At 43.3% G+C, this 18,226-nt stretch overlaps 1 long non-coding RNA gene across 1 annotated transcript; it reads right to left on the bottom strand.

Moving 5' to 3' along the window:
- Window positions 1–2,300: 2,300 nt before the first annotated feature.
- Window positions 2,301–2,625, bottom strand: LOC130112340 (uncharacterized). Its single transcript, XR_008810236.1, has 3 exons — window positions 2,609–2,625; window positions 2,423–2,525; window positions 2,301–2,330 (listed from the first exon to the last, which is right to left on the bottom strand). It is a non-coding gene; the product is annotated as an uncharacterized LOC130112340 (long non-coding RNA).
- Window positions 2,626–18,226: the final 15,601 nt, after the last annotated feature.

Here is an 18,226-nt window from a genome sequence, read left to right as displayed (position 1 = left end):
TGGTTAACGTAGTGGCCTGGGGTGCGGGCGACCTGGGTTCGCTTCCCGGCTGCTCCCTGAATTCGTTGCACTGGTGTCAGAAGTGGGATGGTGAGACCGTGTCATCAGAAGTGCGTGCATCCAGAGACATGAGGGAGATGCTGAAGCGTGGGGACACCCTTCCCGAGGGAGGGAGGTAGTGTAACGACCATGGATGACTAGACTCACTAGTCCTTGGCTAATGGGTCAGACCCTTTATTTGAGTGGTTAGCGCATTTGCCTGTGGTGCAGGTGACCCGGGTGTATAGTGAATCAATAGCTATGAATGGAGACTATGGAGTAATGAAAATAATTAAATGAGTGGCAGACACAGACGGACACCTTCACCCAGAGAGCAGCCAGTTAAATCAACAGCGGAGTATTATTAAAGCAGTATCGCAATATCGCATAGAAATGAATGAGTTTACAGATATAATTTTATCTCTCAACTTTGACAGATCCAACACCTTGGACAAATCAATGAAGAGTGGTAATGATAGTTGCTTGAAGTTGGTGAGGTCAACTGGAGTCTGGAGTTCGATGTGAAAAACAGCTGGAAGGGTCAACTAGAGCCATGGCCTAGACCAGGGTCCGGCACGAGAGAACGTGCACGTGGAGCGATTCAATGAACGTTTATTAATATACTTTAAAAAAATAAAAATAAATAAATAACCTAATGGTGAACAAAACTATACTGGAATACTGGAATAATTAATTAGTCTCAAAATACACCATTGTTTTTGACAGCAAGAGAGCACACACAGTTGACGTGGTCTATCATCCCCCTCCTTCCCCTCCCTCTGATCTGCCCACAAGCGCAGCATTACAGCGGTAGTGAAAACGTAGCATAGCTAGCAAGCTTTCTTTTTTGCTTTATGTCAAGAACAACCGACGATGGCAGAACCAAAAAAAAAAAAGTAGGTTGTCTAATATTCATGTTATGAATATAGCACACACACACACACGTTATGACTATAACACGTTATGAAGGCTGGCTACAGTATAACAATCACACCAGTCAAAGGAATATACTACAAAAACATTTTTTTGAATTGTATCATCCTTGGCAATTTGTATATTTATGGTGAGAGAAGCATCTCTGACTAAGATAAGATTGCACTTTAATGCTCTGCGGGGAAATTACAGCATGACAGTTGCAAGAAGTAGAGTTAGCAGGTGGAGGTCAAAGAGCAAATGAAGAATGCAATGCTATAAAGAAACAAATAATGTCAATCAACAGATATTGAAACAAAGAAAGAAAATCAAGACACTAAGCTTGGGCTTGAGAGAAACTGAGAATTAACTCACTAACCTAGAGTTAACTTAAATTGCACAGTAATAATAAGCTAATAATAATAAGCTAACTAAAAACAATAATAAGCTAAATAAAAACTACTCTGCTGTACTGTACAATATTGCAATACCATTAATTGTCCCACATGTTGCAAATAGCAGTAATGACCCAACAGCGCTAACAATTGTATTGCACAACAGTGTAGTGACAATAGTAATGTCCAGTATTGCACGTTAAGAGTCCAAATTGCAGTAGTTGTCCAACATGTTGCAAAAAAGATTGTTCCTAGCTGAATGTCATGAATACGACATGAGGCTTTATATCGTATTCAAATCGCCAGCTGAACATAGACAGCCAACTGGCAATCAATCGTCAATTTACAATTATATCGTCCATCGGCCCAACCTTACCATCAACATCAATTTACCTTGTCTTTCTCCATCTGAGCAAGTACTTACTTGGAAATCCTGCGCTGCTGCAAAAACGACAGGAGGTCCTCCTCCATCTGTAGGGAGAGGGTTAGGTTAGGAAATTCCATTAATGGTGCTGAAGTCAGCCCATATTATAGTTACATGTTAGAGGCATTTTATTTACACCGATCAAAAAACATAGTGCCATTTTTTTATTAATTCACTAATCTTAATTTTAAGAAAGTTTCCAGCCAAGCTGCATTACAACAAATGTTGTTTTAGCTACCACATTAACATTACGGAACAATGTGTAACAGCAATGCCTACTGACAGACATTACTTTAACAACGAATCTACGTAGATATACAAGACAAATGGCGACTGTAGCAGGGTATCACATTACCCCAGCAGTTTGCTTACCTAGAGACTGGGCACTGAACTGCAAATATTCATGGAGAAAATCCCGAAAGCATTTAGTTATTATGTTAGCTGATGAATGTTGGCTAGTTAACTGGCAAGCTAGCTCAAATTTAGGCAGACATTGTACCTACCGTGCCCAATGTTAGTTGAATAATGTTCTGGATCTGTAGCTAGCTGGCATTCACAATCTGAAAAAGCAACTGTCCATATTTTCAGTGAGTAAAATAGTTCACAAGTATAATATAATAGCTAGCTAAATACACATTCTTAACGTTCTTACCGTTTTCTGAAGTGGAGCTCCAGCCAGGCACTAACTGAGCACTGAAATGCCGTAGCAGTGGAGAAGTGCCGCGCTGAATCTGTAGCTAGCTGGCAATCACAATCTGAAAAAGATACTTTCAATGAGTAAAATAGTTCGCACGTATCATATAATAGCTAGATAATTACAGATTGTTAATGTCCTTACCGTTTTTTGAAGTGGAGCTTCTGCCAGGCGCTAACTGAGCACTGAAATGCCGTAAGTCATTATTAAATGCCGAAGTAATGCGTTTAGTAAGTCGCGCGTGCGACTTACTAAAGCGCGCTCTTTATTATTATTATTATCATCATTTATTTCTTTTTGTCCATGTCACCTCCCGGGCTCCATACTTTTTAGTAGCGTGTTGTACATGTCACCTCCCGGGCTCAGTAATAAGCCATTCTCCGATGGAGAGTATCCACTTGTTTCTTTCTTTCTTTTCTTTTTTCCTTGTTTCTTAAGCCAATGGGTGCTGACATGACAGATGACTATTTCCGCTTACAGGTTTTCCGTTTCCGGTTGAGTGCCTCTGCCGATCGTGCCACCATGGCGGCGATATCCACAGCTGGCCCAAGGCAAGTTACGTTAATTAGATAATTTATAAATTCTTGTTCTTGTTCTTAAATTGAGCTCCGGTTCAACTTGTGCCGTTATTGGTTGCCACAACAAATCAAGTTGATAATTTTGTCAGAAACGTCTTGCTTCGTTTGTTCGTTCATAAACAACTTCGACAAAAATGTCCCTGTCCCGCGCCCTACGCCTTGCACTTGTTGTGTAGTTGGTTCGGTATCAGACATCAACACACGAAGCAGAGGAATAGGGGAGCGTGTACTTTACTTAGCACTTTTTCCATCGACACGTTTTACTTCTTCTACTCCTTCTACACATGCGTAACTCACAGTACCTGGAACGTATAAACTATAGTAGTGCTACCTAGCGGTCTCCAATTTAAATAGCATTAACAGAACACAATGCATCACTATGTATGTATATGAACACAACTGCACGCCATGCCAAGGAATGAGGAAAAGTAGCGTGGCTTGCGGCTTTGACGCTGAAATATCCTCCGTAGAGATTGTATGTTTGCTCCTTCCGCTTTGTTAATAAAAAGCCCACAGAACTGCACCCCGATCCGGAGCTCTATCTGGGCTACGACCGGCCTCCTCTGAAGAGGAGACGAAAGCTAGTCCGTTAACGTTGATGAAGACGTTGAAGATGGACCTCGTAAGTTAAACTTTACAGCTATTCCCTGTTTTATGCAACAAAGTAGACAGAAATACAGGAGGTATTTATATATTTATTCTCTTAGTGTGTAACTGTGGCCTTACTTTTGTGTTTGTCAGACAACTTAGTGGAATACCCCTCAACTGTCTCAGACCAGACCAGTATCTCGAGTTCAGCAATCCCTCCAACCCACAGTTGCGCTCAGTCCATACACAGTGGGATGACCCTGCACGATGTGGCTCCCTCAGTAACAGACACGAGGCACGAGGGCTTGGTTAAAAAAAAAGGGCTTTACTCTTGGGCAGATCAACCCGTGAGAACTGGGCTGGAGGACTGGGGACTGCATAGGCTCCTCCTTCGACCTGGGTACAGATGATGCCAGGGGTTCCAAGGGGTAATGAGAGGGTGGAGAGTGGCTGCGGGATGCTGGAACAGGGGGCCCGCTGGTAGTACGGGTGGGGGTGGGCCTATGGGAGGCTCCGGCGCATTGAGCACACTCCAGACGCCGCTCCCGCAACCGTTCTTCCACCTGGAGAGCAAGGTTGATGGGCTTGTTGAAGGAAGAGGACCGGTCTCTAACAATGAGATCCTTAATGGAATCGCTGAGCCCTCCTGTACGCGCTCTTAAGCGTGGTGTCGTCCCACCCACTGCTAGCCGTCAGTATCCTAACCTCCAGGGTGTAGTCTGCCACTGACCTAGCTCCCTGCTACATAAAATGGGGGTGGCTAGCTGCATCTTCCCCGTCCGCTGGGTGATCGAACACTAAACAGAATTCGCGGTTGAAGGCATCATAGTCGGTGGAGAACCGTTCATGATGGCCAACCGCTGCCATAGCCCAACTGAGGGCTCTGCAAGTTAACAGGGATATCACCAGGGCTACCTTAGCCTCCCCTGTCCTATACCTGGCTGGCTGGTGTTTGAACAGGAGCTCAGATTGACCGAGGAAACCTCTGCACTGCTCGCACTCCCCACCGAAGGCTTTAGGACAGGGGAGGTTAGGCTCAACACGGGAATGATACGGTTGACCGGAGGAGCTCGGAGGGACTGGGAGCTGGAGCTGGGCTGGGGCCAGAGGTTGGGGTTAGAGCAGGATGATCACTGATCTTGGACACTGCCACTGTCAGAGCAGCGATCTGCGCGAAGAGTAATGCAGGGGCACTCGCCGAGGTACATGAGTTAGTCTGGAGCCCGCTGATTTCTCCAGTGATCTGGGAGAAAGCTGCGCTAAGCTCTGAATGGAGTTGAATGAGTTGAGTGCTGTGGTCCTTTACCACTGCCACGAGAGCTATAGGGTTCTGGGGCTTAGGGGCTATAGCTGTCTGAGTGACCGCCTGCCCCTCGGGTTTGCTTTGGCCCATTCTGGCTTCGACGTTCTGTTACGACTCTCGAATGACGACCAGAGACCAGTGTAGCGAAACCCAAAGGCAGACGGACACAGAGTACAGAGAAACCCGAAGGAAATTTTAATGCAGGAAAACAAAAATAAACAAACTGCCACAAAATAATAACAGGGGAATCTAAGGTGGGGGTGTTGTGACGAAGTGGCAGAAAAATAAAATAAATAAAAATACAATAAACGAAATGCATGTATGTGTCTTGTTTTCGCAATTCTTAATTTCCTATAGCTATACAACAGGTAGCATGTTAGCTAGCTAGCACTTACATTGCACTGCATAGTAACCGGAGAAATTAATTTCACTCAAACATACCTTTTAGGCTGCTTGTTACTACAGGGGCTAAAATCGTCTACCTTGCTTCTGGTTTGTAGCTGTCCTTCCTGTAAGCTTCTATACACTGCACACATGTTCATATGCTAATATTTAAGCCTTTATCTTGCTTTCTTTAAGCTAATTTTTGTTGCTTCTTGGTGCCTTTAGTAAAGGTGTAGCAATTAATTGCGTGAGGAATGCTGACGCAGCAGATTAGTTCCGCCTCTCGGACATTACAGGTAGGAACCAAAAATTAAAGGAAGATGCCACACTAAAACTTAACTGGTAATGTGAGGCGGTTACACACGACAAGATCACGATTACTGCCAGAGAGCCAGCAGAAAAGATGTGCATGATAAGATGACTCAGTGTGATGAGATTGGCTACTTTATGCATAATTTGCACGTTGCATAACTGCCAAGAAAGGAGATTGGCTACTTTATGCATACTTTGAGATTGGTTACTTTATGCATAATTTGCACGTTGAATAATTGCCACGAAAGGAGGGGATATGTGCTCACATAGAAATTTGTCACTGCTTGAGGCTGTATGTACGGGAACCTTTTTTGGCAGAGCTTGCTGTAAGTCTGATTTTCCTACAATTGTGCCACAAATCAGATGCACTTTGGTCTCTCGTTTCTAATTCTAGTTGAGGTGCTTGTGCATCACTAACTTCAACGTATGTCTGATAGAATGTCTTGCATGAGTCACAGCTAAGCTCATAACTGTAAATCTGGTGTGGCTGAAAAATCTCGTTATCAACTGCACTGTTTTGTTCTGGTGATGCTGAGGCATTATAAGTTTTAAAGTAAAGTTTTCTTCAGGACAAAAAGTGGTTGGATAGGGACTTTGTCCACACTGTCTCTGAAGTCTTTGTGTGACAGATGATGTGGGGTATTTGGGAGTGTTTGAGTCACTAAAGCCTTACAGTTTACATTGTATAGCTGATCTGCCTTGTGATGCCTGAAGTTAATCAAACTTCAGACGTTTCGGCTTAATGTTCTTTAATGTCCCTGCATTCCACCTGCGCTGTTCACCTGTACATGCAAGTCCTGTCTTTTCACTGACCACTGCATTCTGCACCCAAAATAATGACATCAACAGTATCTTCACAATTTCTCCACATACTATTGATGTTACTATTAGGCATGAATGTAAGTATTGTCATTGCACATAATACAAGTATTGAGACAACGAAATGCAGTTTAGCATCTAACCAGACGCACAAAAGAAGCAGTAAAGTGCTGTGTAATGTACATGCTGTATGTATGATATATTTTAGAATAAACAATAGAGGTAGGTGTGAACGTGCTAAGATACATACAGTCAGTGGTGGAGAGTAACCAAGTATATTTACTCAAGTACTGTGTTTAAATACACTTTTATTTTCTTATGATGTCATATATACTTACATTTGAGTCAGAGGGACCGAACCACTACTTTTACTGAAATAACTACATCAGGCTCATAATACCTATGGACTTTTACTGTAGATGTTTCATGCAGAACTTTTACTTGGAGTATTTTTACATTGCTGTATTGGTACTTTTACTGCAGTAAAGGATCTGAATACATCTTCCACCATTGGTTTACAGTATCATAACAGATATATAATAGAATGGTCTGTATGATCAAAGTGATTTGAATTCGACAATAGAGAGGAGATATTTGGGTTTATGAATACCTTCCACAGAATAGCTGCTGCATGGCTACATGACTTCCCTAACCCGGCAATGCACGAACAGCCGAGTGTCTCCAAGACCCCACTTTCCTTCAGTATCCTACACGTTGTATGTTTAGCTTGACTGACGCTTTAGCTGGGCTCTACTGCTGCCTTCAGAAATACAAAGTCGCTGTGTTTTTCAACAGGACTTCACCCATTTTGTTACTGTGCAGGTAATTATATTCCTCCGTGCTTTTGTAATTGCGTAATTCTTCGCCATCAACACATTCAGAAAACACAAGGTAATTAACAATATCGATGTAGCTAACATCAGGCCACTGTCTCATATCATCTACCCACTCCGTGAGAAGCGATGCGTGAGGCACTGTTACAGTAGTGTCCTCACGACTTTTAAAAACATCTTTAGTGTGTATCCACCAGTTTCATTGGGAGTGACGAAGAAGGACAGGATTATGAACGAGTAAATTAGAGGGACAGCTCAAATTGGACTGTTTGGAGACAAAGCAAGAGAGGCAAGATTGAGATGGCTTGGACATGTGTGGAGGAGAGATGCTGGGTACATTGGGAGAAGGATGCTGAATATGGAGCTGCCAGGGAAGAGGAAAAGAGGAAGGCCAAAGAGGAGGTTTATGTATGCGGTGAGGGAAGACATGCAGGTGGCTGGTGTGACAGAGGAAGATGCAGAAGACAGGAAGAAATGGAAACGGATGACCCGCTAACGGGAGCAGCCGAAAGTATTAGTTTAGTGTGTATCCACCTCCGTTTTTTGTCCTTTGTACGTCATCCATGGCTAAACCCCGGTTTTTACAGCGTCCCTGGTAGCTACGCAAATGCAAACGAACGAGTGTTCAACCGGAAGAGCAAAACCGGCTTCCGCTATGAATCATGGGTAAACTCGCGAAGTCAGGAAAAAGGGAGGCTTTCCTCAGGCAGGTCATATTTGATGGGTTACCAAAGACAGGATCATCAACAGGATCAAAGAAATGTCCGTTTCTGTGAGAACTGTAGGGAGGCGCGTTACAGACATGATGGCTGAAAATGTAAGGCATCGGCAAACGTGCATTCAAAGATGCCTCGGCATTCAGCGTAGCTGAGTGTGGATGTAAACGACGCCCTACGTCTAGCAGTGGTTATCAGCCAACAAACAAGGGTCGCACTAAATTAGTAAGATTGAATTAATTTTCTTCTGTGCCCTAGTAATTTTTATATATTTGCTCAAACAATAACAGCGTGTGTGTGGACCGCAGATATTTTTGTTATGTGGGATCTAGACGGGGAGACAAGTAGCCGCAGTAAATATACAAATAGATAAATGCTCATTATGAAAATGAACTGGCACTTAGATCTGTAAAAAAAATTTTAACTTTGTAAAGTGGCATGGGACATCCAAAAGATTGCCGACTCCTGGATGGCCTAGACGGATCAAGACGGGGGTACCAGTAGAGGACAAGACCAAATGGGGTCGGGAGAGCGCCAACCACAACCTTCCAGGTAAAGATCTTTGTATAGGGGGCTCAGGCTGAGCTCATAGGGGTGGGTCACCCTTCCGAGGCAGGAAGACATTCAAATTTGAAATACAGATTAATTTTTTCCACATACTGTTTTCATAGACCTTACTGGATGTACTTTTGACAGTACATTTGCATAATTCATGTTAAGGAGAGCAGAATGATAGCATTGATGATCCTAGCTATCTTGCAATCCGCTGAGTAACCACATTCAGACATTTACTAAGCCAATTATGATTTAACCAAGTCACTGATAGAGCAGCCGACGTAAAGGACATCCGACGCGAAATGCTGCCGAATCCTTATGCGGATTGACAAGACTATACCGGATCAGTTGAGGCTCACTACCGAAACAGTCGAGACCCGGGTTAACAACGACCTCCATTGGTGCTGTGCCCCCACAGGGATAGAAATGGTAAAATCCGCTTTGGCGACTCCTGAGAAACAGGGAATAAGCTGAAAGAAGAATACTGCTAGAGAAGGGTACAACTATCGTTGTAGCGTCCCAGTCGAAAAAATACAAGTTTGGACTGCTGGTTTAATGATGTTTATTTTTGCTTCCTTTCCTTCATAGACCAACGTAAAAGCTTGTTGCCCTTTCGACTGGAGCTAAATTCCCGTTATGCCGCGTTAGTCCTTTTTTAACCTTGCTTATCTCCGTGTTTTTCTCCGTGTTGACGTTAACTTTCGACACCGTTTTTCCGTCGATTTACTTCCGTGTCCACTGTCTTTTCAAAATAAAAGCACTTTCGAGTTCACAGGAAACAACAAAGTAAAAGCAATATAACAAATCCATTACAAATGCAAACGTTATACACATGAACCACACTGTGCATTGGGGTCATTTACACTCCCACCAAATTGTTAAGTGTTTTACATACAAGTTAACTTAAAACACAAATGATTCCTCATATGAAATTACCTTTTATAGAACACTATTTACACTACAAATCCTTACCGTTTTTACCTTCCCCTTGTGCTTAAGAGGCCTGTAATAGCAGAACTAACTTATGAACTGGACGTTCTATCACAGACACTTTGCTTATGCGTTCACCTCTTTTGTTCAGATTTCTATCTCCTAGAAATACATTGACTCTCCATACAGTCCATCTTTGACTGATACAGTCTCTGAGACTCTTCCAAGTCGCCACACAGATCTTGGTTGTGTTTCATCAGTGTCTATCACCTGCTTGAATGTTTCTCTTAGGCGTGTGCCATTGTTGTCTGACAGTGATGTTATGGAGGTACTCCTTCCTCCAACGGCTCCAAAATTGTTCTGCCAGATACTGCACTTGGTGCCATCTTTTTTGTCCATACAAATCCTCTCTGACAAAGTTGCCTGGGGGAGGTGGTGTAGTGGTGGCCTTCATGGTGATGAGGTGATTAGGGGTGAGTGTTTCCAAGCTATTTGGATCATTCAGGTTGTCAGTTGTAAGAGGGTGGCTGTTTACGATTGCCGTAGCCTCATACAACAAAATCCTTAAGGAGGCGTCATTAAGTCTTATCAGGGAAGAGTGAGAGTGAAGAGTTGAGGACATTTCTTACAGTCCTTATCTGTTGCTCCCACACTCCACCACCATGACTTGCATGAGGTGCGTTCAAGACAAAATCACACTGTTTTTCTGCCAGGAAGGTTGCCAGTCTCAGCATCAACTTCCTGTAGAGCCACATTCAGTTCATTTTTGGCACCTACAAAATTGGTACCCTGGTCACACTTAATTTGACTGAGCCTCGCAATGCAATAAAGCAATGCAGACCATGATGAACACATCAGTCGACAGATCATCTAACATCTGTTTCTGGCACGAGAGCAAAAAGATGTAAAGAGCAAGCCATATCTTTTGTGTTCTTTTCGTCCTTGTTTAGTTGGGAATGGGGCGAAGCAATCCATGCCACAATGTGAAAGGTGGAGAGGGTTCTATTCGTTCTCTAGAGAGATCGCTCATTTTCTGTCCTTCCACAGGTCTCCTTAGTCTTGGACAGACCATGCATGCACTGGCGAATGTAGGATGTAACTGATTGACTTAACCCTAGGATCCAATAGACAGTGAAATGGATTTCATTGATGGTAAAGTCTTTGCCCTGGTGTTTAACCCTTTCATGGTAGTGTGCAATTATCAGTTTTGTGATATGATGCTCTCTGGGAATGACTGTCGGGTGCTTGAATGAGCTAGGAATGGCTGAACAACCTAGTCTTCCTCCTATCCTGAGCACGGCATCTCTGTCTGAAAGGACATCAAGATGATATAGCTTTTTACTTGATAGCAGATTCTAGGGCTGGACGATTGTGGCAAAAATCTTAATCACGATTATTTTGATTGATATTGAAATCATGATTATTAAACACGATTATTCATTGATTTGAAAACACGTGTTTATTGAACAATTAAAACACGATGACTTTGAACTTAAAATATAATTGAACTGAAAAACAAGAAATAAATTAAAATCAAGTGAAAATATAATAATAAATAAAAAATAATAACGGTAATATTTAAAAACAACAAATAAAAATAAATATCACCAACTATGCTTTAGTGTACTCATAGCCACAACCTACTGCAAAAACTACTTAACACGCTTTGTTATAATCAGTATCAATATTAAAACTGTTTACATGTAAACTATAATTTGAGGTAGTGGCGCACTTGTGGCCAAAATGAGTATTCCAAGAAACACTACTAACACAAACTGACAAAAAAAAAAAAAAAAAAAAATCACCTGGCTGCCAAGGCTTTATTTTAAACAAAAATGTTGTAGCCACCTAGTGTCATACTTCTATCCCGGCCCCTTGCAAAACCTATAGCAAATGACAAAACAAACAGTAGTATAGTAATCAGTATGCTGAAACTGTTAACATGTTGAAATATTTTGAGGCCACTCCTGTGGCCAAAATGTGTCTTACAACAGGCAAAAAACACTACTGACAGCCAAAAAACATTACCTGCCAAATTTTTTTTTAAAAACCTTTAAAAAAACAAACAAACAGAAAAGTACTATCCACGTAGTCCCATACTCCCTCACCCCAGCTCCCTGAAATCTGCCCCCTGTAACCTCTTAAAGGTTTTTGGCTAGGAACACCAGTCTGTTCACTTGGTCTGCTGTTAGTGATGAATGTAGGCAGGCGACAACGTTTCCACCTGCATCAATGCAATGCACGTGAGGCTTCTATACAGCTCCATGGTGCGGCTTGACCAGAACTCTGTTGTGGTGGCAAAATACCCTGCTGTGGAGACATCTTCTGCAACTTCAGCACATTTATCATACAGAGCAGGTAGTGCAACTCTGCTGAAATGTTTACGCGACGGCAACACGTAACGCTTGTCCAAAGTGTTCAATAGTTTCTTGAACCCCGGGTTGCTAACGGTACTGCAGGGCACGTGTCTTTAGCTAGCATGAATGCTACAGCATGTGTCATCTCTTGATGTCTCCGGGAGCTGGTTGGATATGCGGTGGAATTGTGGAGAGTGTCCTTAATAGAAGACTGTGTTGCGGTGGCACTGGCTGAAGTCGACAAGCTTTTACTTTTTTGTGTCTTTTGCTCCTTTATAGTATCATCATAGACCACTTTGTGAGTGGACTTCAGGTGTTTAAACAAATTCGTCGTGTTGCTTTGGGGTGCAGACACGACCGTGTGACAAATCTTGCACACTATTTGCACACTGTCCCAAGTCCGACTCCTCGAAACCAAAATGGTTCCAGATGACTGAATTGGTTTTACCTTTCTTCTCCACCACATGCCGCCTTTCTACCATCTACACGATGTTTCACTTGAAGACTGAAAAACGCACGCTGCCCCTCTGACCTCTTAAAACGAATGGGAAAAGTGAAACTTTGAGCTTTAGGGGAGGGGCGGGGCACACAACTAGCTGGAAAAGACGGGTGCATTGATTCAAGATTCAAAAAAGGACTGGTTGTTAAAATCCCTAGTGTTTGCACTGCAATAGATTCAGTGGAGATCAAACTGGAGATGTCTGCCAAGGTGACATTGCCACCACCAGGACACATCATCAGTTGTGTACCTCAGCATCACAGGGTGTTTCGGCCTTTTATCACAAGATACCCTCCGCTGAGGCAGGCCCACCACAGGTTGATCGGTCCTGGGTGTGTGACCTGTGGTTAGCTGTTCACCCTGGCAGCCCAGACGGCGTCTCTCCTTTTGAGCCAGATCCAGTGGCTAGTCCTCTCAGCAGTGTTGGCTAGCTCTTTGATCACTCTCCTGTGGGCCTGCCCCCTGACTCCTAGTTCCCTCAGGAGTTTTACTGTGGAGCTGGCAACAAAGCCCCTACAACCCACCTCCACAGGGCGCACCTTCACCTTCCAGCCTCTGTCCTCTGCTTCGGCTGCTAGGTTGGCGTACCGCAGCTTCTTACGCTTGTACGCTTCATCGACTGCATCCTCCCAGGGGACTGTGAGCTCAATGATGTAAGCGAGCTGGTTAGAATTGGACCAGAGGACGAGGTCTGGTCGCAAGGTGGTTGTTGCGATCTCTGTCGGGAAGATGAGCTTCTGGCCTAAGTCCACTCGCATTTCCCAATCCCTGGCTGAGTTTAGTGAGCCTAAGTTGGGAAGTGAAGGGTTGGCCTTCAGTTTATCCCCCTCTCGAATGAAAGCTGGAAACTGCCGGGGCCCTTCCTGGTTGTTGAAGGGTTGGGCATTGATGGAAACCCTCTTGCAATCGAGTTCAGCTGCCAAGCACCTGAGCACCTGATTGTGTCGCCAGGTGTATCTGCCTTGGGTAAGGCTGGTCTTGCAGCCAACCAAGATATGCTTGAGGGTTGCTGGGGCTGTACACAGGGAGCAAGATGGATTCTCTCCAAACCAGAGATTTAGATTTATGGGAGAGGGCAGGACATCATATACACGCCGTGGCATAATAATCGTTTTACTTCGATTATCTTGTTTTTATGATCCTGGGAAGCCAAAATCGTAATTGAAATTCGGTTAATCGTCCAGCCCTAGCAGATTCCCTTTGCACAGTGTCTTTATTTCTTCCTGATATGCTTGTCTTTGCAGGTCTTTGATGATCACAAGCTCTGCATTTTGTCTTTCATTTACAGTGGAGTGTGCGTTTGATTTGCTTTCTAGGAGTCGCTGTCGGAGATGTGCTACAGTGCTGACAGCCTGAGACCAGGATGAGAACTTTACCAGGTGGTCTGTGAGACTCACTTGTTCAACAGTCTTTGTTTGCAATATCTGAACCTTTCTAACTTCTGGTTCTGCAATTGGAAATTCCAGAATCTCCTTTGCTGGAGGATGTATTTCCCTTCCCCACATGAACTTGGGACACATGAGCCAATTGGATGACAGCAGTTCACCCACTGTTGTTCCACTGGATGTGTTGTCTGCAGGGTTTTCATTGGTAGAGACATAAAGCCATTGCTGGGGTGTTGTGCTATTGCGTATCTTATGCACCCTGTTTGCAACGAAGGTGTGAAAACGCCTTGTTTCATTATTTATGTACCCTAGGATGACAGAACTCTTCCACATTGCTATAAACTAGCGCTTCTCTGAGCATGTTACTCACTGTGACTGCTGTCAATTCTAACCTTGGAATAGTGGTGACCTTTGTGGGAGACATACGAGATTTCCCCATGATGAGAACACGGTGAACGTCTCTATCCTTGTTCTTAAGTCTCAGATAAGAACACTGTCCATACCCAGTGGTGCTTGCATCTGAGAAATGATGCAGTTCTCTTTTCACTACCTCTCCAAAGTTGGCAGGCACATAGCATCTGGCTATCTGTATTTTCTCCAGATTGATGAGATCTTTTCTCAAACGCTCCCACCGTGGTCTCAGATACTCAGGCAGCAGATCATTCTAACCAGTACTTTGACGACACATTTCTTGCAGGATTCTTTTCCCACTGAGAAGATAGGGGGCGACAGATCTCAGGGAATCATATATAGATGCAACAGTGGATAATATTCCACGCCGTGTTGAAGATTGGTCTTTCAGTGTGATGTTGAATGTGAAGCAATCCTATTCTATGTTCCAGTGAATACATAATGCTCTCCCTATTTGTGTCTCACTGAAAGCAAGGTCCTTTGTTTTGATGCCTGTTGCATGTTCTGATGTTGGTATGCTGTTTAAAACAGCATTGCTGTTTGATACAAACTTGTGCCGCCGGAGACCACCCTTAGCACACAGTACACATGCCTGTTGTGCCAGCTGTATGGCTCTTTCCAATGTCTCTGCACTTGTGACTCTGTCATCCACGTATAAGTCTCTGGCGATGAACTGGGCACCTAATGGATATGCAAGGCTGTTCTCTTTGGCTAGATGTCTTAATCCGTAGTTTGCACATCCTGGGGAAGACACTGCACCAAAGAGATGTACTGACATCCTGTACTCTTGTGGTTGTGTGCTTAAGTCTCCATTTCTGCACCATAAGAAGCGGAGGTAATTGTGGTCATTTTTTTGGACTTTAAACTGATGGAACATTTTTTCTTTGTCACACATTAAAGCTATTTGATGCTACCGAACACATACAAGGACACCAGTCAAATTGTTCATCATGTCTGGTCCAGACAGAAAGTGCTCGTGAAGACTGGTTCCTTTATGCTTGGCCAAGCAATCAAACACAATACGCAATTTTTCTGGTTTATTTGGGTGATGAATGCCATACATCATGGCATTCATCACCCATTTCTCACCAGGAAGTCCATCATCCTGAGCTTCCTCTATGTCACCTATTTTGATGATGTCACTTGTGTACGTAATATAATCTTCCTTGTATCTTTTATCTCTGGAGAATTTCCTTTTGAGGTGGCTGAGTCAGACCTCTGCAAGCTGTCGGTTATCGGGCATGTATGGCCTTTCCTTAAAGGGCAATGGCATTTCAGAATGTCCTTGTTCATTTTTCTTTATGCCTTCCTTAAGTTTGTCAAGGAAGAGGAGATCTTCTTGAGACACTTTTATCATTTCCACTGACATCTTTGAAGTCACGTTCTAGTGCATGAATTGCATCCATGGGAGTTACTGGGGGGATCTCTTTTACAGCAACACAATGACAAGGACTGTTCATCATATCTGTTTCGAGGCAAGGTGCTACATTGCCCACTATGCTCCACCCGAAATCTGTTTGAACAGCATAAGGCTCATCATCTTTGCCCAGTATCACTTGTGTAGGTGCTAATCCTCTGGAACAATTAAAACCTATCGAGACACCTACTTCACAACTGAGGAGTGGCGGGACTTCATCTATGATTGGTGATAGGTGACTCCAGCATTTGGCTGTTTCACAGGTTGGTATGTGGTCACGGTTTACAGGTATACAGTCCTTTGTCTACACAGGAGGGAGGGGGATGTGTGTTGCAGAGCTGTAAACCCTCACGTGGAGGTCACACACCCTTTCACTGTTTACAACTGCATTCTCTCCCATCATAGTGGTTAGTTTTAGTTTCACTGGACAGACATCCACTTGCAGTTCACGACTCATCTCTTGATCGGTGAAGGTGGTGTCACTTTGAGTGTCCAATAAGGCATAGACCAATTTTTCTTTATATGGGTTTGCATCAGATGACACCCACACTGGAACAATCATTGATGTACTAGCAGATTGTCTGTACCTGGCAACATTAAGTGACATAGCAGCTGCTGTTTCTGAGGTGTTATTTTGTGTTGCATTTTCCATACTCGCACACCTTTCTCTTTTCACATTTTTTTATGTAGTTGTCATCGTGAAGGCAGGTTGGGTGCCTTCTCATGCAATGTCACAGATGAGGCAGCATTGACAATCCTTCACGCTGTGACCTTGTTTCAGACAGCCATAACACAGTTTATTGTCCTTAATATATGTCCTTCTATCTTCCAGTGACATTTTCACAAGGTTTGGGCACTTGTTGAGCTGATGTGTGTTTTGGCACAGCATGCAGGGAGATCCCACGTTTGCTCCAGTTGATATATGCTTGTCACAGTTTACAGCTGTTTTCATGCCGAAGACACTTGCCTTGTTCCTCTTGATGTCCTTTAGATTAATTTTTTCACTGCATAACTCCAAAGAACGAAGAGCATAGATGGAGGTGACCGGGTTGCAGGCAACTTCTGCTTCTAACAACAGAAATGCAGCAAAAGCACTGAAATTGGGAAGTTCTTTACCTTCTATCAGTGCCTTTGTAACCTGGTGGTTCCATCTGTCAGCTGCCCAGTTAGGCAGTTTATGTATCAGTCTTTGATTTTCATCGCAATTGTTTAATATTTCCAGGCCCTTAACATGAGGCATAGCTAACAGGGAAGCATTTATGAAGTCTGCAAAGTTCGTTAGTCCTTCACCAACTTTAGACTGTATTTTTGGCCAACATGATGGCTTCTCTCTAAATGCTCTTTGAATAACAAATGCCTGGGCATATTGCTGATTTGAGTTTTTTTCCAGGCATCTTGGTGGGCTTCTTCATCATTGCTGAAGAAGGTACCTTGTAGGCATTTATGAGCTGGACCACTAACCCAATTTCCCAATTAACCTAGGGAGATAAATAAAGTATTCTGGTTCTGATTCTAACATACTTCTTCAAATAATACAGTTATCGGCAGCAGAGATGCCCTTTTGGTCTATCAGTGACATAAAGGAGGCTTTCCATTCAATAAAATGTATTGGCTCACCACTGAACACTGTTGGCTCTGGCATAGGAAGTCTGTTCATTGTTATACTGTTCTGAATGTCTTATGCTAGTTGAGTGACACCAGGGGGCACAGATAACATGGCTGTGTTAGATGGGTGTGGTGCAGGGGGCTGAGATACAGAATTTGGGCTCACCTGCTCACTCTTAACTGACCGGACATCACCCATCTGTATTATTTCTTTGTTGTAGGCTTCCAGTCTGGCTCAAGCTGCCTCCACGTCCTTTTCAGCCTGTAGACGCTCCAGCTCAAACCTTTCAATTTTCAGTTCTTTCTTGTGCTGCTCTTCTAGAGCCTCTATCTTTTCCCTTTGCTTTCGTTCCTCTTACACAATCTTGTATTCAGCCTCTTTTGCTGTCAGCTCTGCCGCTCCATCAGCCCGTTTTGATGCGATGTATGAAGATGAGGAACAATGGAAGATACTTGACTGTGCAGCAGTAGAACCATAAATGGAGAGTGCATAGTCCCGATCCAGCAGCTCACGTAGACATTGTTCGTATTCTGCATCAATACCCGTTAATCTTTCACATGATTTTGGTAATGTCAGCTGTTACACTTCACATGCATCGATTTTTTTTTGCCTTAAATTGGCTGTTGGTGCTGCTTGATCTCTTATTTCAGTGTAGAATTCCATAATGTCATCTTTTCCTTTCTCAAAATGTCTGCAAGTGATGACAGGTGTGCTTCATTTATGTTTGACTTTAGTTTTTCTCTTGCCTCACATGCTTGGATTTTCCACTGTTCATATAAGCAGGTCAGCCTTTTTTCTTTTTTACTCCTCCCTTTGATAAGCAAGCATTTTTTCCTGTTGGCATTCTGGTACGTTCAGAGCAGCGAGGTTCATCTGTAGTAGTCTGGACTTTACACTGTAGCTTGGCCAACATTTTTCCTTCCTTTTATTATATCCTTTATATCCTGCCTTGTATTTTCATGTGTGTTTTGAGACAAGCCTTTATAATCCTGAATTTCTTTCATCAGACTGATAATATGTTCATTGATGTCCTTATCGCTCACATATGAAGCTTGTGTGTCCTCCATTT

The sequence above is a fragment of the Lampris incognitus genome, chromosome 5, assembly GCF_029633865.1.
Source record: "Lampris incognitus isolate fLamInc1 chromosome 5, fLamInc1.hap2, whole genome shotgun sequence".
Lineage (NCBI taxonomy): Eukaryota > Metazoa > Chordata > Actinopteri > Lampriformes > Lampridae > Lampris > Lampris incognitus.
This window is presented reverse-complemented; position numbering and strand designations above follow the sequence as displayed.